This window comes from Amblyomma americanum, chromosome 1 (genome assembly GCF_052857255.1).
Source record: "Amblyomma americanum isolate KBUSLIRL-KWMA chromosome 1, ASM5285725v1, whole genome shotgun sequence".
Classification (NCBI taxonomy): domain Eukaryota; kingdom Metazoa; phylum Arthropoda; class Arachnida; order Ixodida; family Ixodidae; genus Amblyomma; species Amblyomma americanum.
The window spans coordinates 51,612,805-51,627,858 of NC_135497.1; the positions used below are offsets into that span (position 1 = coordinate 51,612,805).

The 15,054-nt window shown below is 49.2% G+C and overlaps 1 protein-coding gene and 1 pseudogene across 1 annotated transcript in view; one reads left to right on the top strand and one right to left on the bottom strand.

Annotated features, from left to right (window-relative positions):
• Positions 1 to 6,324: 6,324 nt before the first annotated feature.
• Positions 6,325 to 15,054, bottom strand: part of LOC144112814 (uncharacterized) — a 59,602-nt gene continuing 50,872 nt past the window's right edge. Inside the window, exons 18-19 of the mRNA XM_077645630.1 lie at positions 9,538 to 9,703; positions 6,325 to 7,047 (exon numbers count right to left, since the gene is read on the bottom strand). The gene's annotated coding sequence lies outside the window, so the exon portion shown is untranslated. The remainder of the gene's footprint in view (positions 7,048 to 9,537; positions 9,704 to 15,054) is intronic.
• LOC144115554 (uncharacterized) lies at positions 13,886 to 14,924 on the top strand (annotated as a pseudogene).

A 15,054-nucleotide genomic window follows, 5' to 3' on the forward strand; every position in this document is an offset into this window, starting at 1 on the left:
GTGAGCGGCGTCCCCTTTCTTTGCAACCTTTAGTACCCGTCATGTGGGCGCCTCCACAGACTATGCAGGCTGGGGAGCATGTCGGTGTGCCCTCTTGGGGGTGCGGCATACCGCATCTTGAACAGTTGTGCGTACGCTGAAGGGAACACACATCCGCGCGATTCCCTGGTTTTCTGGGGCTGTTTAACGTGCCCTGACGTTGAAGATCCCCAGGTGGTCGAATTTATTCCGGAGCCCTCCACTACAGCACCTCTTTCCCTCTTTCTTCTTTCACTCCCTCCTATATTCCTTCTCTTACGGCATGGTTCAGGTGTCCGCCGATATAAGACAGATCGGGAACAAAAACGCCTGTGGCTGCTGAGAACTTCCAAAAGCGACGTGGCCGCGGCGTGCGAACACCCAGTTTCTATTGCCCACATTTTAAGCTGGTCCTCGTTATCGTTTTCGTGATCTGCTTTACATCTTACCGGTACTCACCTCCGGGGCAGAAACGTAGAGGTTCACGAAAAGGGTTAAGCTTAAGTTAAGGACAACGCAGCGAACCATGGAAAGAAAACTATAGGTGTAACGTTAAGAGACCGGAAGCGGGCAGAGTGGTGAGGAAACAAACGCGGGGTGATGACATCCTAGTCGAAATCAAAAGGAAGAAATGGGCTTGGGCAGGACATGTAATGCGAAGGCAAGATAGCCGCTGGTCCTTACCCGTAACGGAGTGGGTTCCAAGAGAAAAAGCGTGGCAGGGTGCGGCCGAAGAATAGGCGGGCGGAAGAGATTAAGAAGTTTGCACGAAAAGGGTGGATGCAGATGGCAAAGGACCGGGTTAATTGGAGAGACATGGGGGAAGCATTTTTTCTGCAGTGGGGTTTGTTCTTAGAGGCGAAACTAGACTCGAAAGCTGCCTACGCTTTCAGAGAATCTGAGCCATTTCCGAGAAATTAAGCCTATTCGCCGAAATTAGCGCAGCTGCCAACAGTTGACGTCTTTTCTTGTCTTACATCTGCAATTCACTCTCGCCCTACCATATGCTTTCTGTCCCGGTTAGCTCAGTTGTTAGAGCGACTGCTCCGGTGACGCGGTGGTCCCTGGTTCAAATCCCCGGCCGGGACGAACTTAACAGAAATTTCTGAGAAGGTTTTACAACAGCCTTCTTTTAAAGGACAAAGCTCCTGATGATGTCAATAAGTGCTTAAATCTACAAAAAACCGATGAGGTCCCAGGTTCAACGTATTCACTCCTGGGGCCAGGGCTCCGCACGTCCTCAGTGTCGAGAACAAAATGTTTCCTTCCATACACAACACGCTGTAGCTGGTTGCACCATTTTGACATTGGATCAGCGCCAGCTTCGGTACACGCAGGGAGCTGCAGGCTAACGTCAACGCGCCTTTTCTTCGTGCGGCGAAATTTCTGCGCATGACTTTCGGCTGAGCTTATGCAAATGTACAAAGGCATCACTCATTTTTCTGAGAATTATCCATCGTGCCACAATGGGCTCGTGGGAGTCGCTTACATGAGTCGGCGTTATAGTGAGCTAGAGCATTTGATCACTGTACCGCGTTGTGGATGCATTCTTTGGCTTGGCTTAAATGCGAATTGGCTACACATGGTAGTGACGATGATGCTTAAGCGCTCATAATGCAATGTAGATTCTGGTCTACTGATGTCCTGGTAGATTCTGGTCTACTAGAGCAAAAGGAGCCTTCACTGGTTTTTTTTCTTTTTAGTCTATATGTGAATAAATTACGTGGTATATGCTGGCCTTTGGAGTAAAAGAACCAAGCCTTCAATGGTTTCTTTTAATTATTTCTCGCCTATATGTAAATAGATATATTCTGCTCTTTCTCTAGGATCCAATTCTTTTAATAGGTCTGATTTATACTGTTATGCCTGAGTGGGGCAGGAAGACGCAGTTTTACTGTTTCTTTTCACCCTGAAATTAAGCAGGTGGCATCCTCGCCCATTCCTAATGCGTACCACCCTCATACTGCCTGGATGGAAAGTGTGTCACAGTCATGCGGGTGTCACAGTTTACTGTCACGTAGAGAGAATGCACATCGTTGTACAGGGAATCCGTCAAAACTGGATAAAAACGAAGACCGCACGAATTAACAACAATTGTACGTTCATGTATTTATCGTATTGCAAACAGTCCAGTCCTGTACAATAAATATTAGCCAACCAGCTCCCATTTTCGCCGTGTTAGAATGCACGTGATGACGTCGCCTCGGCAAGAACTTTGTTCATCACTTACTCTGCGATACGGTTGAATGTATGACATAGAACCTGGATTTCCATGCCTCTTAGGTTGGTAATAAGGGAGTAATTACTCCATCCAACCGCTAACATACGCCTATAAAGAAAGGCTATTATAAAACATTCTCAGAAACTTCTCAGTTAAGTTCGTCCCGGTCGGGGGTTTGAACCTGGGACCACCGCGTAACCGGAGAAGTCGCTCTAACAACTGAGCTAACCGGGACAGAAAGCATATGGTAGGGCGAGAGTGAATTGCAGATGTAAGACAAGAAAAGACGTCAACTGTTGGCAGCTCCGCTAATTTCAGCGAATAGGCTTAATTTCTCAGAAATGGCTCAGATTCTCTGAAGCGTAGGCCGCTTTAGTGTCTAGTTTCGCCTCCACGGCTAGGTCCGCGGAGGTATTCCTAGGAATCCGCCCAGCTTTCTTCCAGTGGATTGGAAGTTACGAAGTCGAAACCCTCCCTTTCTTCTTACGCGGTGGAACATTCTCCTTTCTGGAAGTCATATCTGTAAAAACAACCGCCAACCTAAAACCCTACAAAGTAAAAAAATCCTTTTTTATTGAAATGAATTTGCTAGGCAGGTCTCGTGTCAAGATGCTTCGGTAGATGACGCCAGCTACCCCATCAATGCCTAGTTTCCTCTTCACTGTTTTTAGGCTACCTCCGTTCTTTATAGCATGCTCGATTATCTCCATATTAAACTTCCTTATGTCGGCTACCTTGCGCTTATTTATTAACTTTGATATCTCCGTTAGTTCTATTCTATTATTGATGTCAGATTATCGTGCATTGAATGAACATCAAGATCATCTTCCTCAGTTAAAGCCGAATATCGGTTTTGCAGCGCTATCCTAAACTCCTGTGCTTTCCCTCTTACGGCTAACTCGTTAATGGTCTTCCTCTTCACTAGCTTCTTCCGTTCCCTCTTCAAGTCTAAGCTAATTCTAGACCTTACCATTCTAGGTAAAAACCATAGGTAAAAACCAGATGTATGCATTAAGAGACAAACAGGGCAATGTCATTAACAATATGGATAAGATAGTTAACGTAGCCGAAGAGTTCTACACAGACCTGTACAGTAGCCAATGTAATCAGAGTGCTAATGAGAAAGACAGCAGTGCAGAGCAATGCGTCATCCCGCCAGTAACGAAAGATGAAGTAAAGAAAGCCTTAGAAGCAATGAAAAGGGGGAAAGCAGCTGGGGAAGATCGGGTAACAGCAGATCTGTTGAAGGATGGAGGGGACATCGTGCTTGAAAAACTAGCCACCCTGTATACGCAATGCCTTATGACCTCGACTGTACCAGAAGCTTGGAAGAATGCAAACATTATTTTAATTCATAAGAAGGGAGACGCCAAGGACTTGAAAAATTACAGGCCGATCAGCTTACTATCCGTTGCCTACAAAGTATTTACTAAGGTAATCGCTAATAGAGTCAGGGCAACGTTAGACTTTAATTAACCAAATGATCAGGCAGGCTTTCGTAAAGGATATTCCACAATAGATCATATTCACACTATCAATCAGGTGATAGAGAAATGCGCAGAATATAACCAACCTCTATATATAGCTTTTATTGATTACGAGAAAGGATTCGACTCAGTGGAAACCTCAGCAGTCATACAGGCATTGCGTAATCAGGGGGTAGAAGAGCCTTATGTCCAAATACTGGAAGATATATATAGCAACTGCACAGCTACTATAGTCCTCCATAAAGTCAGCAATAAAATTCCAATAAGGAAGGGCGTCAGGCAAGGAGACACGATCTTGCCAATGCTGTTCACCGCATGTTTATAGGAGGTATTTCGAGGCCTGAATTGGGAACAGTTGGGAATAAGAATAAATGGAGAATACCTAAATAATCTGCGATTTGCTGATGACATTGCCTTGCTGAGTCACTCAGGAGGTGAACTGCAAATCATGATCAATGAGTTAGACAGGCAGAGCAGATCGATGGGTCTAAAAATTAACATGCAGAAAACCAAGGTAATGTTCAACAGCTTAGCAAGGGAACAACAGTTCACAATTGGCAGCGAGAGCCTAGAAATAGTGACGGAATACGTCTACTTAAGGCAGGTAGTGACAGCTGATCCGGATCATGAGAGGGAGATAACTAGAAGGATAAGAATGGGGTGGAGCGCATGTGGCAAATTCTCGCAGACCATGAGTGGCAGCTTACCAATTTCCCTCAAGAGGAAAGTGTACAACAGCATAATCTTACCGGTACTCACCTATGGGGCAGAAACGTGGAGGCTAACGAAAAGAGTTCAGCTTAAGTTAAGGACAACGCAGCGAGCCATGGAAAGAAAAATGATAGGTGTAACGTTAAGAGATCGGAAGCGGGCAGAGTGGGTGAGGGAACAGACACGGGTTAATGACATCCTAATCGAAATCAAGAGAAAGAAATGGGCTTGGGCAGGGCATGTAATGCGAAGGCAAGATAACCGCTGGTCCTTAAGGGTAACGGAGTGGATTCCAAGAGAAAGTAAGCGTAGCAGGGGGCGGCAGAAAGTTAGGTGGGCGGATGAGATTAAGAAGTTTGCAGGCAAAGGGTGGATGCAGCTGGCAAAGGATAGGGTTAATTGGAGAGACATGGGAGAGGCCTTTGCCCTGCAGTGGGTGTAGTAAGGCTGATGATGATGATGATGATGATGATGATGATGACCCCATCAATGGGCTGTAGCTATCGAGCATAAAAGCGCAGACCATAAAGGCGCACGTACCGTCCTATGGCAGAATTATTTGACGGCGTGACAAAGTTACGGAGGCTCCAGGGACCCCGGAACAGTGGTGGAAAGGAGGAAAATCGCCCCCCCCCCACCATTTTTCTAGAGGAGGCAGCGCCTCGCCCCCTAGGTGTCTCCAATTTCTTGCACTTGGATCAAATTTCTGACAATTGAAACACTTCAGTGCTTGGAATCTTTTCATGGAAACACAATTGGACTGAGCTATTTGGTTTCGTAGCCAGTTGTGAACATTTCGTATATGACTAACGTAAAACAGCCATGTCCCAACAGAAGTGGACTGTCTGTCCTGTGTACATGATCATGATTAGCAGAATTTAAACAAATTATGCAGAAAATTTTTATGCAACTGACCACTCCTCGTTTGTAATGCTTCCCGTCTATAAAGCGTCCCGTTCCACTTCATTTTATATTGTCGTGGATCTTGGCACTGTTTTTTCGTTCGCACTCAAACCCGCCGGCATGCGGCTTTATCATTTTGCTTTGTGACGCCAGATGCGACCAGACTTATCTCCATTGATCATGGCCAGGTGCAAATGCTTCCAAATTTTTCCAGATTGTTGAAGTTGCTTTTAGTTCATTATCTCAATGGTTCCTTGCCTCCTTTAATTTGACCGTGGCCAAGAACTGCAAGCATTCAGTTCTATGACCACCGAGCACGCTTGTGGGTATCACCGCCGTAGAGGCATTCAGTTCTTATTGGGCGAGTGTCAGCCCCTTAAACAGTTTCTTTTGAAAGTTTTTTCGTTGCCTTCCTGACTGCGGGAGTGTCGTCACCACGTTGTTGGTTTGGTTTATTGGGGTTTAACATCCCAAAGCAATTCAGGCTATGAGGGACGCCGTAGTGGAGGGCTTCGGAAATTTCGACCACCTGGGGTTCTTTAACGCGCACTGACATCGCACAGTACACGGGCCTCTAGAATTTTGCCTCCATCGAAATTCGACCACCGCGGCCGGGATCGAGCCCGCGTCTTTCGGGTCAGTAGCCGAGCGCCATAACCCCTGAGCGACCGCGGCGGTTCGTCACCACATTGTGACAATTTGCATCAACCTTTGAACATTGAAAAATAAAAATAAAAATTTATGTAAATGAGCATTAAATAACTAGCAAAATAAGCTCGAAGTCTTGCACCCCCCCCCCCCCCCCTACCAATCAAAAACAAGTTCCGGAGTCCCTGGCAGGCTCCCCATATAGCCTTCCCTTCATTGTCAAAACAGGCTGTCATTGAGTGTAATCACATTCCGGGGCCTTATCTACGGCTTCGTCTTCTGCATTAATGTTTGACTTCTTGCTTTGCATTTGAGGAAAGGAGATGTAAAGTGTATGTGACAAAAAGGTTATTTATTCAGTAGAGAACGCTACATCTCGCTACATCTCGATACATCATTGACACATCTTGCGCTACCTCTTTACGTGGTCGACTGCGACCTGGCTTCACTCCTTAGTGCGGTAGTGCAAATCCCGTAGGTTTCTGCGGTCTCTACGTTGACGCATCTTGCGCTACTGCTTTACGTGGTCGGCTTCGACGTGGCTTCAATCCTTGCTGCGGTAGTGCAAGTCTCGTAGGCTTCTGCGGTCTCGACGCTTACGTATCTTGCGCTACTGCTTTACGTGGTCGACGTCGGCCCCGTTTCACTCCTCCTTCCAGCGGCGTACCCTCCGAAGTGTTTCGCGGTCGTACCGTTGGCGCACTTCCATCTGCCTTTAAGCGTGGCCGTTCTAGGCCCAGCTTGAATCCTTCTTTACCCTCCGTCGTTCCCAGCGGCCTGCATGTGTGGCGCTTGAGCTTGGTGACGTCCTCGGCACCAGCCCCACACCGCGGGCAGTGCAGCGGGTACCGGCGGAAGTGTATGATCTGCTCGTGCCTCCTTGCATGGACGCGTTGCCTGAACCTCTTGACACACTGGCCGCACTCGTAGGGCTTCTCACCAGTGTGAATCTTCATGTGAACCTTGAGATTGCCCGGCTGGGAGAACCTCTTCTGACACAAATTGCACACTGAGTTTTCCTTGTCAACGTGGGTACGCTCGTGCCTGATGATATGAGCCCTGCGTACATGAAGGGCAAGGATAAGCAGAATTACCACACGACTACGAAATTCTGCTCCCGATGCCTCCGTTACTAGGCACCTTTAGCATATCATCTACCTTGTTACCGTTACCGGTACTTACCGGTACCGTAGTACCGGGAGCCCGCGCAGCCAATGCACATTTGCATATTGCTTTGACGGCCCCAGTTGGAACCAGGTACCCGGCAGCTGCGCGTGCGCATGCAGCATCAGGACTAATCAGCGCGTGCTCACCGGCGGTGGGCGGGCTCCCGGTGATTCAGCAACAGTTACAAGGTAGACGGTAGGCTAAAGGTGTCTAGTTATGTCTGCACATCCCTTCCAAGGATATGGTTTTGCCAATGATGTTCACACCTTCATCTATACCACTGACGCTGGTGCCAGGCGCATCTTTGCCTGTTTCTGAAGCAGCTCTTCTGCATGAGCGAACGTCTCCTATTGACGTTTCGTTCCTAGGTCCTCGCTAAGGGAACCTCGGTAGACCCGTACTTCAGTTGTAACGTGAGCGACTCAGGAGTAATGCTAATCAGGCTTATTGAGGAGTGTCTGAGGCGCCACTGCTCAGTTCAGCTCTGCAAGTATTGAAACACACACGCGCCATGTCACGCTCAATTCTTAAGCGTCTAATAAAGGTCGGTGCTTATGAGGGGCTGGCTACGAGGCGACCAGATTTCGCGGGCGGCTCGTACACGTGCGCCAGTCCTCGTGAGAGGCCGCTACCAAAAGCACCAGCAGGGGCGTTTCGTACACGGGAGATTCCGACCGCGGCGGCTGCGTTTTTATGGAGGAAAAACGCTAAGGCGCCCGTGTGCTGTGCGATGTCAGTGCACGTTAAAGATCCCCAGGTGGTCGAAATTATTCCGGAGCCCTCCACTACTGCACCTCATTCTTCATTTCTTCTTTCACTCCCTTCCTTATCCCTTCCCTAACGGCGCGGTTCAGGTGTCCAACGATATATGAGACAGATACTGCGCCATTTCCTTTCCCCAAAATACCAATTATTATTATTATAGATTCACTCCATTCTGACACCGCAAGAGCGGCTTCGACCTACCAATTTCCATACAGCGGAGGCAGCAAATAACGGCCGCGGTTATAACGAACACTCGCTTATTACGAATGAAGGCGGCGCTATAGCAAAAATGTGTATAAGAGGAATGGCACCGCGTCTCAGATATAACGAACGACTGCAGCCGTGCAACTCGGTTAGGACGAACAAGGAGGCGCCGTGAACTCGACCCCGATGTCTAAAAACTCGCGCTTCCCGTGACCGCAGATGGCGAACAGCGCCACCCAGCCCCGGTGACATCGCTCTGGAGAGAACTTCGAGACACAAAAAAGCAACAAACGGCAGCATTAAAACTACAAAAACTCGCCGGCGAAGCGCGCGCCGGCGGGTTAACGCATACAACGCTCATCACTGCGTAAGGCTGCGCCGGCTGGGCAAAGCCTCTAAAGTGCAAGTGATATTAGAGCGGGGTCGGCAATCAACCAATGGTAGCGATTATAGAAGTTTGAATAGCAGTCACGTGACATGCCTAGCTTGCCCAGCCGGTCACGTGGCGTCACCAGCCCAATCGGCTCTCCACATTCTGCGCTGCCACCGTAAGTAGACAATGCCAAGACTGTGCAGTTGATACGTTCTGCGAGTATTTGCGCTAGTTTCATGGCCGTATAGACCCAGGCATGGCAGACGACGGTGACGCACCTGGTGTTTGTGGCAACGTGTCGTTATTGAGCAGCTGGCCAGCATGGGTGACTTCGTTAACGCCGACATCACTGAGCCACGAACTGATGAAGCACTGACGCGAAGTACGAGCACTCCCAGACTGTTAGGAACATTATGAAGACCACGACGCGGAGGTCGACCTATTGCCACCAGCCTTGAACGCTTCAACCTTAATTAGATATGTCGCATCCCTAAAGCAGATTGTTGGCGGCAAGGTTCTCGGCGGGGAGCACATGAACCCCGTGGACAGCTGAGAATGCACTTTGATAGGGCTTACTTTAAAGTATCAGGCGCACGTAACTAACAAACTATATCTATTGTTTGTCTGATTTTATAATTTGGGTGTAATACTAGAAGTTCACTCACTACAAACATCGGATACAGCGAACACAATCAGGGCGACCGTGAGGCACGTTTGGACTATAATTGTTAGCTTGCTGTAAAAAAGCGGGCACTGTTTCTTGATGGAAAATGAACACAAAGCGAGCACAACAAGCGCGAAAGGACACTTTCGAGTGGGTTACTGCTACTAGTGATGCTGATGACTGCTTTGTGCTTTGTCCGAAAATCGTTGCATTCGAGCGTTCATTGTGTACTTGTACGGCGTCTTCACGATTTGTGCTTTTATAACATATGTACGCCTTGAAAAGGTGGCTCGGCATCAGAAAGGGCATTTCTCATGTTAACTAGCCACAATGGCGTCAAGCAAGGAACGGCGCCATAAAACGATTTAAGGCCTACCTGCCACTGCTCGTGTAGGTGCAGTACGCGCAGCTGCAGATTCCCTGCGTCCTATGCCGGCGTTTCCACCGGGTATGCATTTATAAGTTGTATTGTATAAAGAAGAGGCCTCCGCACTTCTCACAGGCGAGGAACACGCTGTGCAAGGGAACGATATTGACGTCCTCTGAAAAAGAACCAACCAGTGGGAGGAGCGAATGAGCACATGTAGAGTGAAGAACTGCCCAGAGAATTCAGTGTTCTTAATGAGTACTGTGGAAGAAAGGGAAAGGCCATCAGTAGTACTTTTTCACATCAGTTCCTTGGTATCAATTCTGTGCATGGTAGTCTCCTTAAGATAGTAAATGAATAGTACACCAATAAACTGAATAGTAAAGATATTAAAATCGCACTCATATCACATAATCAAAAACTAGAACGACTGGTGACCCTGGCAGGAAAAACTGAGAGCATGAAAGAGAGTCCTAACTTCATATCTAAGAAGTTCGATGAATTTGAGCAAAAGTTTTGCCATCAAGAGGCTGACATTGAAGACCTAAAAAGAGGATGACGGAGTTTGAAGAAAAACATGGCCTTATAGAGGTAGCCCAAGCCCAGTTGGAAATGAACATACATCACCTCGAATTCAGGAGCAGGCAGCTGAACTTAGAAATGGATGGAATAAAAGAAGCACACGATGAGGACCTGACGGCCACATTGAATAACGTTGATTATAATCATCGAGTGCCTCACTGGACGGAACAGGAAATTGCACACGTTCATCGACTCCCAGCCAAACGTGATAAGGTGTTAGGCATCATTGTGCATTTCGTGAGGCAAGCGATAAGAAAAAACTGGATTAAGAATAAGAAAAACCTTAAGGAAAGCGATCAACCCATTTTCTTGCAGGCAAACTTAACATGACGAAACAGAACTCCTTCAAGCAACGAAAGACTGCGGCAAAGATAAAGGCTATAAGTTTACTTGGTATGTCAACGGAAAGATTTTCGTCACAAAAAGTGAAGGAATGAGTGCCATTCATGTGAGGGGAAAGAGCGACATAGGGTCAGTTATAGCATTTTTGATCTTATCTTTCGTGTTTTCTTCTTGAAACATAACCAAAATGCATCACATGTGTTATTACCTGCCCAGCGACCTGAACCGCACTGCTTCGTGTGTTGCGCCGACATCGCTTAAAGCTGTTCACTTGAATGAACGTTCTGTAAAAAAAAAGACAATGTGTTTAGAGGAATTCTTTGGTGAATTCTCTGGTGAGAGTGGGCGTGAGAACAGCACCGGGATGCGGCCACCTAATCCGCTCTGCTTCTTCGTCCAGGTTACGGCATGGGCTCTGTTCAGCAATGCGCCGCTATCGTCACCTACCCATGAGATCAGCAAGCTGCCCTGCTACTTCAACGACACTTGTGATGCCGCATGCCCGCAAGACAGGCAGATTTTCATCGCCGTCCCTCCATCGCATGAAAGATCCAGATCAACAGCGACATCATTTGCTGCCTATAGAACAGCTGGCGGGCCCCCGGCGCCCTTAGTGGGCGTGAGAACAGCACCAGGATGCGGCCACCTAATCCGCTCTGCTTCTTCATCCAGGTTACGGCATGGGCTCTGTTCAGCAATGCGCCGCTATCGTCACCTACCCATGAGATCAGCAAGCTGCCCTGCTCCTTCAACGACACTTGTGATGCCGCATGCCCGCAAGACAGGCACATTTTCATCGCCGTCCCTCCATCGCATGAAAGATCCAGATCAACAGCGACATCATTTGCTGCCTATAGAACAGCTGGCGGGCCCCCGGCGCCATTAGTGGGCGTGAGAATAGCACCAGGATGCGGCCACCTAATCCGCTCTGCTTCTTCGTCCAGGTTACCGCATGGGCTCTGTTCAGCAATGCGCCGCTATCGTCACCTACCCATGAGATCAGCAAGCTGCCCTGCCACTTCGTCGACACTTGTAATGCCGCATGCCCGCAAGACAGGCACATTTTCATCGCCGTCCCTCCATCGCATGAAAGATCCAGATCAACAGCGACATCATTTGCTGCCTATAGAACAGCTGGCGGGCCCCCGGCGCCCTTAGTGGGCGTGAGAACAGCACCAGGATGCGGCCACCTAATCCGCTCTGCTTCTTCGTCCAGGTTACGGCATGGGCTCTGTTCAGCAATGCGCCGCTATCGTCACCTACCCATGAGATCAGCAAGCTGCCCTGCCACTTCATCGACACTTGTAATGCCGCATGCCCGCAAGACAGGCACATTTTCATCGCCGTCCCTCCATCGCATGAAAGATCCAGATCAACAGCGACATCATTTGCTGCCTATAGAACAGCTGGCGGGCCCCCGGCGCCATTAGTGGGCGTGAGAACAGCACCAGGATGCGGCCACCTAATCCGCTCTGCTTCTTCGTCCAGGTTACCGCATGGGCTCTGTTCAGCAATGCGCCGCTATCGTCACCTACCCATGAGATCAGCAAGCTGCCCTGCCACTTCGTCGACACTTGTAATGCCGCATGCCCGCAAGACAGGCACATTTTCATCGCCGTCCCTCCATCGCATGAAAGATCCAGATCAACAGCGACATCATTTGCTGCCTATAGAACAGCTGGCGGGCCCCCGGCGCCATTAGTGGGCGTGAGAACAGCACCGGGATGCGGCCACCTAATCCGCTCTGCTTCTTCGTCCAGGTTACGGCATGGGCTCTGTTCAGCAATGCGCCGCTATCGTCACCTACCCATGAGATCAGCAAGCTGCCCTGCTACTTCAACGACACTTGTGATGCCGCATGCCCGCAAGACAGGCACATTTTCATCGCCGTCCCTCCATCGCATGAAAGATCCAGATCAACAGCGACATCATTTGCTGCCTATAGAACAGCTGGCGGGCCCCCGGCGCCCTTAGTGGGCGTGAGAACAGCACCAGGATGCGGCCACCTAATCCGCTCTGCTTCTTCGTCCAGGTTACGGCATGGGCTCTGTTCAGCAATGCGCCGCTATCGTCACCTACCCATGAGATCAGCAAGCTGCCCTGCCACTTCATCGACACTTGTAATGCCGCATGCCCGCAAGACAGGCACATTTTCATCGCCGTCCCTCCATCGCATGAAAGATCCAGATCAACAGCGACATCATTTGCTGCCTATAGAACAGCTGGCGGGCCCCCGGCGCCATTAGTGGGCGTGAGAACAGCACCAGGATGCGGCCACCTAATCCGCTCTGCTTCTTCGTCCAGGTTACCGCATGGGCTCTGTTCAGCAATAGGCCGCTATCGTCACCTACCCATGAGATCAGCAAGCTGCCCTGCCACTTCAACGACCCTTGTGATGCCGCATGCCCGCAAGACAGGCACATTTTCATCGCCGTCCCTCCATCGCATGAAAGATCCAGATCAACAGCGACATCATTTGCTGCCTATATGAACAGCTGGCGGGCCCCCGGCGCCCTTAGTGGGCGTGAGAACAGCACCAGGATGCGGCCACCTAATCCGCTCTGCTTCTTCGTCCAGGTTACGGCATGGGCTCTGTTCAGCAATGCGCCGCTATCGTCACCTACCCATGAGATCAGCAAGCTGCCCTGCCACTTCATCGACACTTGTAAGGCCGCATGCCCGCAAGACAGGCACATTTTCATCGCCGTCCCTCCATCGCATGAAAGATCCAGATCAACAGCGACATCATTTGATGCCTATATGAACAGCTGGCGGGCCCCTGGCGCCCTTAGTGGGCGTGAGAACAGCACCAGGATGCGGCCACCTAATCCGCTCTGCTTCTTCGTCCAGGTTACGGCATGGGCTCTGTTCAGCAATGCGCCGCTATCGTCACCTACCCATGAGATCAGCAAGCTGCCCTGCCACTTCATCGACACTTGTAATGCCGCATGCCCGCAAGACAGGCACATTTTCATCGCCGTCCCTCCATCGCATGAAAGATCCAGATCAACAGCGACATCATTTGCTGCCTATATGAACAGCTGGCCGGCCCCCGGCGCCCTTAGTGGGCGTGAGAACAGCACCAGGATGCGGCCACCTAATCCGCTCTGCTTCTTCGTCCAGGTTACGGCATGGGCTCTGTTCAGCAATGCGCCGCTATCGTCACCTACCCATGAGATCAGCAAGCTGCCCTGCCACTTCATCGACACTTGTAATGCCGCATGCCCGCAAGACAGGCACATTTTCATCGCCGTCCCTCCATCGCATGAAAGATCCAGATCAACAGCGACATCATTTGCTGCCTATATGAACAGCTGGCGGGCCCCCGGCGCCCTTAGTGGGCGTGAGAACAGCACCAGGATGCGGCCACCTAATCCGCTCTGCTTCTTCGTCCAGGTTAGTTCTGTTACTTCCCTGTACGCTAAGAAATCTAATGACGTGTGCCTGTTGCTGTTCCCACGCCCGGGAGTTTTGCTTTGTGTGTTCAGTGAATGCTTTGATATTGTAAACCAACTGCTGGCGTTGTCCGCGGACGTCGAGCTCAACCCTGGGCCTAACACGAGGCATCAGGTACAGGACTCTATTCCTGACGTCCAGTCTAAGCAGTTGGAAGATATGTTTGCAATACTGGAGTCTTTGAACACGCGTACTGCGAAAATGCAACTGGACCAAAAGGCTTTCATAAAGTCTATTGATGATCTTAAGAAGTCCCAGCTGAAGTTAGATTTGAGTGAAATGAACAAAAGATTAACTAACGTTGAGCGCAAAACTGTTACCATTGACGAAACCGAGAAGGAAGTACATCCTTTTCAGCAGTTAGTTGACCAACTCTCTAGTGAAAACTCTCAGCTGCGCGCGCGCCTGTCTGAACTTGAAGACAGGCAGCGACGCGATAACCTTCTGTTCTATGGCATACCTGACGGCAATCAGAGTCCTGGGCTCAGTCAGAAGAAAAGCTAGTCAAGGTTCTTTCATCCTGCTTGGAAATTCCGTCCTCTGAAATTTTGATCGATAGAGCGCACAGGCACGGTGGGTTCACATCGGAAAAATGTCGACCAATTATTGCCAAATTTTCATCCTTCTAGGTAAAGCAGAGGATACTGCTTAACTGTTCTAAGCTCAAGGATGAAAAAATTACGCTTAGCGAGGATTTTTCTTTCGCCACCCTTCACGCTAGAAAAAAACTGGTCGAATTTGGCAAATCCCAGCCGCTCACTTTCAAGCTTCGCTTTAATAAGCTTTACATAAAAAATAAATGCTACTCCTACAATCACTCTGATGACTCCGTTCATGAAATCCCAAGCGCCTTCCCGTTCCAACCGACCGTTCTGAGGACCCTACGAATGATACCCACAGCGCCTCCGCGCCACCGACCGAACTTGTTACCAATTAGCACTGCGCGAGGGACAGTGGAACTAAGTCCCGGGCCATTACCCCACTACCTTTTTTGTTCACAAATATTCGCAGCATAATACCTAAACGAGATGATCTTTGTTCTGTAGTTGATGCTTGCGATGCTGACATTGTATGTCTTACTGAAACCTGGCTATCGGCGAAGATAGATAGCTGTGAACTTCTTACCTGTAAAAAGAGATATAACAT